This window comes from Gossypium hirsutum, chromosome A06 (assembly GCF_007990345.1).
Source record: "Gossypium hirsutum isolate 1008001.06 chromosome A06, Gossypium_hirsutum_v2.1, whole genome shotgun sequence".
Taxonomy (NCBI): Eukaryota; Viridiplantae; Streptophyta; class Magnoliopsida; order Malvales; family Malvaceae; genus Gossypium; species Gossypium hirsutum.
This window is the reverse complement of record NC_053429.1, coordinates 50,325,344-50,333,117: the sequence shown is the minus strand read 5'-3', so window position 1 is coordinate 50,333,117 and position 7,774 is coordinate 50,325,344.

The window sequence follows — 7,774 nt, the reverse complement described above, 5'->3', positions numbered from 1 at the left end:
CTTGCTTTCCAATTCACAACCGCATCATGCGCGGTCAACCAATCCAAACCAAGAATAATATCAAATTTTCAAACGGCAAAAGCATCAAATCGGCCGGAAAACAGGATTCTCGGATTATTAGAGGGCATCTCTTACACACTTTATCAACAAGTACGTATTGACCCAAAGGGTTTGACACTCGAATTACGAACTCAGTAGACTCAACAGGTAGAGTCTTACTGGATGCTAAGGTTTCGCATACATATGAATGAGTAGAGCCAGGGTCAATCAATGCAATCACATTAGTATCAAAGAGAGTGAAGGTACCAGTGATGACGTCAGGGGAGGATGCCTCCTCTCGTGCGCGAATGGCATATGCTCTAGCAGGAGTACGGTTCTCGGCTCGAACAGCCGTATCAGAGGCCCCTCTCTGACTACCACCCCTACCTCCTAAAATTCTCGGTGGTCTACCTCTAGTTGTCACTCCACTAGGTCTTGCACCTTGAATCTTATTCTTCTCATCAAGCTCCGTGCAATCTCTAATGAAGTGGTCCTTCGAACCGCATCCGTAACAGGCCCTGTTAGTAGACTTACCCCAACATTCACCTAGGTGTCGTCTTCCGCATTGGGGACATTCAGGTTTCTCTTGAAGATTATTGCCCACACTAGCTACTGAAGTAGCTCGGGAGTCCGTCGATGGTCGTGCTCTGATGGAAATTCCCGCAGTCGTCCTCGACTTATTAGTGTCCTCCCTGAACTTCTTTACAGCTGAGAACTGAGCTTTACCCGTCGATCTTTTACGATAGTCTCTAGCTTCAAATTCAGCCTTCTTCTTCTCCTTTCCAAGTTCTTCCGCCTTGCAGGCTCGTTCGACTAGTGTTACGAATTCTTTTATCTCCAAAATACCCACTAGTAGCTTTAAATCTTCATTCAATCCTTCTTCGAATCTTTTGCACATAGCAACCTCATCAGCTACACACTCCCGGGCATACCTACTGAGTCTTACGAATTCATGTTCGTATTCAGATACTGTCATACGGCCTTGCTTGAGTTCCAAGAATTCCTTGCGCTTTTAATCAATGAACCGTTGACTAATATATTTCTTTCGGAATTCCGTTTGAAAGAAGTCCCAAGTAACTCGTTCGTTTGGGACTATGGAAATCAGGGTCCTCCACCAATAGTAGGCTGAGTCCCGCAACAAGGATATAGCACACTTTAGACATTCATCGGGTGTGCATGACAGTTCATCAAACACCCGAATGGTGTTATCAAGCCAGAACTCGGCCCTTTCAGCATCATCAGTAACTATGGCCCTGAACTCCTCAGCCCCGCGCTTCCTAATCAAGTCTATAGGTGGCTTACTCAGCCTCACAGGATCAGTGACTGATGGCATTACGGGCTCTTGGGGTGGATTATTCAAATTCGGGAATTGTTGGACAGCCGGATTGGTTCGGGCATATTGCGCGACCCACTCATTCATCATGGTAAAGAAGGCTTGTTTAGCCCCCTCACCTTGATTATTCGCAGATGACTGAGGTTCAACAGGCGGCGTCCCTTGTGCAGGAGCAGCCGCTACACTTTCAACGTCATCCGCCAAGGTTCTCTCTACACCGGGATCCATTTACTAATCAAAACAAAAATTTTAACCGTCAGAAGTCATCACACATTTAAACATTAACATTAAGGCATGTATAGCTAGACTCATACGTGCTATGGTAGTCCTAGAACCGACTAAACCATAGCTCTGATACCAATAAAATTGTAACACCCCGAACCCGAGACCGTCGCCGGAGTCGAACACGAGGTGTTAACAGACTTCAAACCACTTATTTGACATTTCCCAGACAAGCTGCCAATCTGCATACTAGTCGCTTTAAAAATCATATCTTGAGTTCTGAAAATCGAAATCCAGTTCCGTAAATTTTCCCTGGAACTAGACTCATATCCCTATATGGTAGAATTTTTGTAGAATTTTTGGTCAGGCCAATTAGTACAGTTGATTAGTTAAATTCTCCCCTATTACAGGGTGCGACTACACTGACCTTCATGCATTACGATTTGGATAACACCCTGCACAGAGCTTCAATACTGATGCCGTTTGTTTCTATAGAAACTAGACTCAAATAGGAATCTATACATATATGGCATGACTCCAAATTATCTCTGGTTAATTTATAATAAATTTCCAAAGTCGGAACAGGGAACCCAGAAACCGTTCTGGCCCTGTCTCACGAGAACCTGAATATCTCTTAACATACTGCCCATATGATCGTTTCGTTACTTCTATATGAAAATAGACTCATCGAGCTTCGATTAAATAATTTACTCACTATTTAATTCCATTCCTACTAATTTTTGTAATTTTTCAATCCCACGTCACTGCTGCTGCCAGCATCTGTTACTGAAGCAACTATGCCCATTTCGTGATTTCTCATTGATCTAACTAGTAATTCACCATACATATCACAAAATTATAATCATGACTAGCCATACCAAAGGCTAATCATTGTCAAACATCTCCCTACTACACTATTTCCATATCATGAATCTTAACACCAAAATTAATCAGCCATGACATATGGCATAAAAATCGAATTACCAAGACTTACGACCTAACGTTATAAAACCGAATCCAACCGAACATTTATGCCATTTTCGCATGGCTAAAAGTTTACATACCAAATTTCAACAAAACATATTAGCCTATACATGCCGAAATGTTCTCCTAGACCGACTAAAAAGAAGATACCAAAAGTTGCTAGCCGGTGTGATGACTCCGATGACGGCCCGGTCACGCAAAAAGAGACGAGTCCAAGAAACCTAAAATAGGTGACAAGGAAACATCGAGTGAGTATATAACTCAGTAAGTCATAAGCAATGCACTACCATCCATTAATAACATTATCACAAGAGGAAACAAAATGGAACGAGGCTAGTTACTCCATCCATACCGAACCATACCATAGTTCCTTAAACCTATCGGTTCAATCTCATACCAAGTCATGCATTCACATTCCATATACTAATCAATAGGATATTTGAGGCATTTTCATACATCATTTTATTTTCGTTACAATCATACAACTAAACGACCTTTCACCTATTCCACGATAAATCTTATGTACGTGACTTCAATTATAATTGTCACATAGGTTCAAACTTACCAAGCTCAACTTCAAATATAAACATAGCGCCTATTAGTCACGAACTCAAGGTACTTACCCGATCCGCTGTCCGTGATCAACTCAATAATGTCACACACTTAGTGTCCATAGTGATTCAAAAGTATATATTAAGTCCGCACACTCAGTGCTATATAATCAACTCGCACACTTAGTGCTATATAATCAAACTCGCACACTTAGTGCTACATAATCAAACTCGCACACTTAGTGCTGTACAATTTAAACCCGCACACTTAGCGCCAATCTCATGATCATAAATGTTTATACCCGCACACTTAGTGCCGAGATCAACAACTCAATACATCTCACCTCTTTTCTTTTCATTCAACACTTTCATCACCACATACATACATGTATATATATATTTATCATTCCATTCAGCATCATTACATAGACGTTATGATCATTTAAATTAATACAAACTATATGCTCAATGACTTACTTTATGTTGGGTAAAATAATTCCAAGTCGGCTACTCGATGACCTTCGATTTCCCCTTGTTGGACGCCTCTCCTTTAGGTTCTTGAGCTTAAATAAATAAATCAACTAGTTTAATTACCTTGCTAGTTATTTATATCCCATAACATTAATAGTTTCATATCAAAAGAAGCATACGGCAACATTTTATTTTTATTCACCTTATGCTTTTTACTAACTTTAAGCCATTCGGCTATTGATCACCTAAGATCCAATTACTAAAATTAACCAATAAATATTTCAATAACACACATAAATATTATATACACGGCAACCACCCTTGTTAATTACTCATATATATTTTAATAATTTTCGTTTCATCTTACAACCATTCTTGTTCAAAACATTAGAACCTTAACTAATACTTATAAATTGTCTCAAGGCCGAATGCATTCTTACTTCCAAAGTAACATAGTCGATGATATATTTTATTTCAAGGTACATATTCATAAATCAAATTCAACCATATAAACCAATATCACCCACTTGATCAATTATAGAGAATTAAAGTTAATATCACAATGTGTACTCTATATGGCCCATTATACATAATCAAATTTAACATCATCTATATATTTACTCATATGGCCGAATATACATACCCCCATATAATATCATTTTCATTCCATTTAACACTTAATTTCCACCACATAAACACTTGGCCGAATAATCCTAAACTAGCAAAACTCCACATTTGTTCATACCATCTTTTAAATTCACATATATCTATTTAGGTAGCTCATATTTTCCCCTTTCTAATATTTCAATCCAAAATATCAAACACCATCCTTTTAGCATTTATCCAATAATACCGTATGCACAATTTGTCACCAAAACTAAAGAAAAATCAACATATGGGTTACAATAAGAGCTTGACTACTACTAGATTCTCATAAAAATCAATAGAAATAACATGAACTCCTACCTTATTTAACCTCCAAGATAGCCGAATGCCCTAGACAAATTCCTTCCTCTTTCCCCTTTTGTTTCGGCTTTGCAAGAAGGTAAGGAAGATGAACACACTCTTTCTTTTTTTTTTCTCTTTTCTTTGTCTAGTCACGGCAAATGGAGGGGGGGATGGATGAGACAACTTTGTTTTGATCACCCCTCCCTTTTCATTACTTAATTACTAACCCTTTTATTTATTCTTTCTAACATAACACACTAAGCCAACATGTTCCCAACATGTTTCCACCCATAGCATGGCCAGCCACTAGCTCAAATTTTGGGTAATTTGACATGCAAACCCATCATTTTCATAACATGCATTAATAGGCCACTTCACATTTGCCTAGCACATTTCTAAATTTTCTCACATAAGTCCTATTTAATAAAATTCACTTACAATTAACAAAATTTAAGCATGAAATTTTCACACATGCATATATACATATAATAAGCATCAAATATGATGGCTAATTATTAGTATGACTCGGTTTTGTGGTCTCGAAACCACTTCCCGACTAGGGTCAATTTTGGGCTGTCACAGATTGCTCACGTATGCATCACATAACTGCCTTATGATTTAGTTTAAATCAAGCTCACATATAAACTTGGAGTACATACCTGTTTAACCTTTCGCATTGAATATATTTATAAGCAATTCTTATTGCAAAGTCTTATAGCTTTAAACTCTACTCCGATTATCGGCGAGACCTTTAGCTCAGATGAAATCTCCACACGAAGTCAGCCGGTCTTAACCCAGACATAGTCACCACATATGGTCATCCGGTCTTTAATCCCGGGTTTACATCATAGAGTTTCATACATATTTATTCACATGTTACAACATTCACATCGACTATCATATTTGTAATTCATTTACCTCATCAAATATCTAATAAAACACACCTTCCGTCGTTTGTCATTTGGCCACAATATATATATACACATCTCATACATATCTCACATTAGCCATTTGGCTTTACCACATATCCATCTCATACACATTTCGCATTAACCATTCGGCTTTCCCACATATATACACATCCACGTTCATCACATTGGCCATTCTGCCTTATCACATGTATGCATGTTCACATTTATCACATTGGCCATTCTGCCTTATCACATGTATGCATGTTCACATTTATCACATTGGCCATTCGGCCTTATCACATATATGCATGTTTATATTCTTCACATTGGCCATTTGGCCTTATCACACATATGCATGTTCACATTCATCACATTGGCCATTCGGCCTTATCACATATATACATGTTCACATTCATCACATTGGCCATTCGGCCTTATCACATATATGCATGTTCATATTCATCACATTGGCCATTCGGCCTTATCACACATATACATGTTCACATTCATCACATTGGCCATTCGGTCTTATCACACAAATGCATGTTCACATTCATCACATTTGCCATTCGGCCTTAGCACACAAATGCATGTTCACATTCATCACATTTGCCATTCGGCCTTAGCTCATATATACACATTCACATCCATCACATAAAATCCTAAATCAAAATATAAATTTTCATGTACTCACATCACAATTATCCAAATATACTTCACATACCACATATACTTTCACTTTGTCTTGGCTGAATCTACATCTATCATTTTCCAATGAAAAATTCAATTTCAAGCCATACTATCATTTCATATTCGAATTCTTATAAACTTACAATTCCACAAATTTTAATATCAAAGATCCATCTAACACTCATATATCATTTTATAATATCACAATTTAGAATTCAAGTATGGGTTTAATCAATAGCTTATGATCAACTAAAACAAGTTTTATCCATGTTTACAACATAACCACAAATTCTCTACAAGCTGTTTTCCTGAGCAATAGTCGTTAAATTATTTTTAACTGGGGTTAAGAAATTCCAAATTATGTGCCGCTAATTTTCCATGAAAATAGACTCGTATATCCTCTATCCACAAAATTTTCAGAATTTTTGGTTTGGCCAATCAATACCAGATTTTTCTCAAAGTTTCCCCTATTTTACTGCTTGACTACTCTGGCTACTCTCCACTAAGAATTTAATTTCTCATTGTACAGAATTCAAAATGTGTTTTCGTTTATTTTGTTTGAAATTAGACTCATTAAGGAGTCTAAGCATAAAATTTTATCTTATAATCATTTTTGTACGATTTATAATGATTTTCCGAATACTGAACAGGGGATTTCGGAGCCATTCTGACTCTGCCTCACACAACTTTGAAAATCTCATTATCGGCAACCCCTTTACTTACACGATTTCTTGTATACGAAACTAGACCCATCAAGCTTTAATTAAATGGTTTATTCAGCCTTTATCTCAACTCCCACAATTTATGTAATTTTTCCAAAACACACTACTGCTGCTGTCCGTAACAGATTTATACAATTTACTTTGTAAAGTTCTCATTCACATATTTAAAACATAATATCATATATGCCGTCATTTAGAAAAGTCATTGACGTTAACGTATATACATAATTCATATTCATCCCGTTTTAAAACTTAAAATTTACAAAGAAATCAAACTCAATTACTTAAGAACTTACCTCGGATGTTGTCGAACGATTTCAACGGCTATTCGATCACTTTTTCCTTTCCCTTATCCAACTTTGACCCCACTTGCTCTTGAGCTAAATAAGTATAGGTAGAGATGTTTAATATTCTGATCAATAGTGTTTACTTATTATTCACATTCGGTAATCAAATATCCATCTCATTTTAATATATTATCATTCCCACAATTAGTCTTAAACCTACCGATTTCATAACTAATATATGTTCATACACAAATGTTACTTTCACCAAATGCTCTTGTAATTCAAGTAATAACTTATCAATCGACTATCAAAGCCAAATGTCATTATATTACTAGATATACATGCACCCACATACATAAGCTCAATAATCATAATTTAACATCATGTAATTATATTATTATTGTGGCCGAATATACTTGGTCATACATACCCAAAACAAAAATCAAATTCCAAATTTTTTTATTTCATTTGCTCACTAACCGCATTCACTTACCATGTTCACAAACACTCTTCAATGATTTCTTTTCTTTAGTCAAAAACAAAATTTTCCATCTCAAAATTTATTTTCCTTCTAATTTAACTTACTCCGAGGTTGAATGCTACTTTAGCATTAAGC